This window comes from Orycteropus afer, unplaced genomic scaffold (genome assembly GCF_000298275.1).
Source record: "Orycteropus afer afer isolate SDZICR_OR568_19922 unplaced genomic scaffold, OryAfe1.0 scaffold00083, whole genome shotgun sequence".
NCBI classification, from domain to species: domain Eukaryota; kingdom Metazoa; phylum Chordata; class Mammalia; order Tubulidentata; family Orycteropodidae; genus Orycteropus; species Orycteropus afer.
The window spans coordinates 5,611,611-5,613,879 of NW_006921670.1; positions in this window are offsets into that span (position 1 = coordinate 5,611,611).

Below are 2,269 nucleotides of genomic sequence, written 5' to 3' on the forward strand. Positions count from 1 at the left end.
ATTTATTTTGGTTTTATTTTTCAAACACCTAAACTACTGCCATTGAGTCGATTCCGACTCATTGTGATCCCCGTTGGGTTTCCAAGGCTTCCACGTGTTGATGGAAGTAGATTGCTTCATCTTCTATTCATGGAACAGCTGGTGGGTTTGAACCGGTGACCTGGTTAGGAGCCAAACGTCCTATCCACGGCACTACCAGAGCTTCTTCTAAAAGTAAGCTTTAAATGTTAATTTTCTCCAGCCCCTCTTACAGAATAAATGACCTTTTCTCCCCACCCACCAAAGGAACAAAACACACTTTACTATGATACCCACTGCCACTGAATTGATTCCGACTCATAGCAACCCTTTGTTGTGTTGTTGTTGTTATGTGCTGTCGAGTCGGACCTGACTCACAGCTACCCCTCCTTGGGTTGCCAAGGCAGTATCACCACAGAAGTAGATTGTCCCATCTTCCTTCCGAGGAGTGGCTGGTGGGTTTCCCTTTAGGACGGAGTAAAATTACCCTATGGTATTTTCAAGACTGTAAATCTTTACAGAAGCAGACTGCCTCATCTTTCTCCAGTGGAGCAGCTGGTGGGTTTGAACACACTGACCTTTTGGTTAGTAGCTGAGTGCTTTAACCACTCCACCACCAATACTCCTTTGCTTTACTATAAAAAAAACCAAACCAAACTCACTGCCATCGAGTTGAATCCAACTCACAGTGAACCTTCCTTGGGTTTCTGAGGCGGTATCTCTACAGAAGTAGATTGCCCAGTCTTCCTTCTGAGGAGTGGCTGGTGGGTTTGAACTACCAGCCTTCTCATTAGCAGTCAAATGCTTTAGGTACTACACCACCAGAGCTATAGCAATCATGTAAAAGTACTAAAATCAAAGCAAACTCCCTGCTGTTGAGTCAGATCTAACTCATAGTGACCCCTCCTTGGGTTTCCGAGGCAGTATCACTATGGAAGTAGGTTGCCCAGCCTTCATTCTGAGGAGTGGCTGGTGAGTTTGAACCGGCAGCCTTCTGGTTAGCAGTCAAGTGCCAGACATTATAATTTTTCCTGGCTTGCAAATTTGTTGCCCTGCCAAAGATGATTGGGTTTTAATGCTGCTAGATTATTCCATGGCATCTTTCAATCACATTAAAATTTATAGGAATTACATTTCTAAGAAATAAAATATTCACAGAAAGTGGCCAGTAGCTCTTTTTGCTAAAAAGGAAGACTTCAGTGACAAGTAACATGATGTAAGTCATTGCAGGAGCCTCTTTTCAGTGCTTAGGGAATTCAGATGGCTTAAACATAGCATGTGAAAGCTTAACACCTGCAGTTTCAGGTAATGGCTACTCTGTTCTTCTAGTTGCAAAGGCCCAAAAATCTTGTCGTCCTTTACTTCGTGTTTATCATACCCAAAAACCGATGCAGCAAATCCTCTTAGCCCTACCTTTAAAACACAGACCGAATTTGATCACTCTTTACCACCCCCACTGCCAGCACACTGGACAGAGCTACCATGATCTCTTGCCTGCATTGTGGTAATCTCCTCATCTCCCTGCTTCTGTCCCTGCTTGCTTTGAGTATATTTTCAACAAGGTCAGCCAGAGTGGTCCTGTTTAAATATAAGTCAGATTATGTCTTGCCTTTGCTCAGAATCCCCAGTGGCCTGTTATCCTACTTACAATAGACGTCAAAGTTGAGCAACCAAAGTTCATACTGTGATCTAGCAGTCCCTGCATAATCTGACCTATTACTCCTCTGACATCATCTACTCACTCTTAATCTGCCACCCTGGTCTCTTTAGTGTTCCTCAAATAGGTTGCATTCTTTTCCTCCAGATAGCCGTTACCTCACTGTTTTTAGATCTTTATGCAAATGTAGCCATCACTTTTCCCAACTACCTTAGGTAAAATTTCATCTCTCCCAGCCGAAAACTTCACATTCCAATTTTCTGCTTTATTTTCTCTTTAGCGCTTATGACTAACAGACTATATTTTACCTAATACTTACGTTTATTGTTTTTGGTTTCTAAGATCTGGGAGGGCTGAGATTTTTGGTGACTTATTCATTACTATATCCAAGCACCAAGAACACTGCTTGGCAAATAATAGGTGCTCTAAAAATATTTGTGAATGATTGAAAACATGAACAAAAGAGTTTGAAGCAATATATCTTGAAAATGGAAGATTTACAGGGAGCTCTGGTAGCATAGTGGCTAAGACACTTGCCTGCTCACCAGAAGGCTGGCGGTTCAAACCCACCAGCCACTCCTCGGAAGGAAGGTT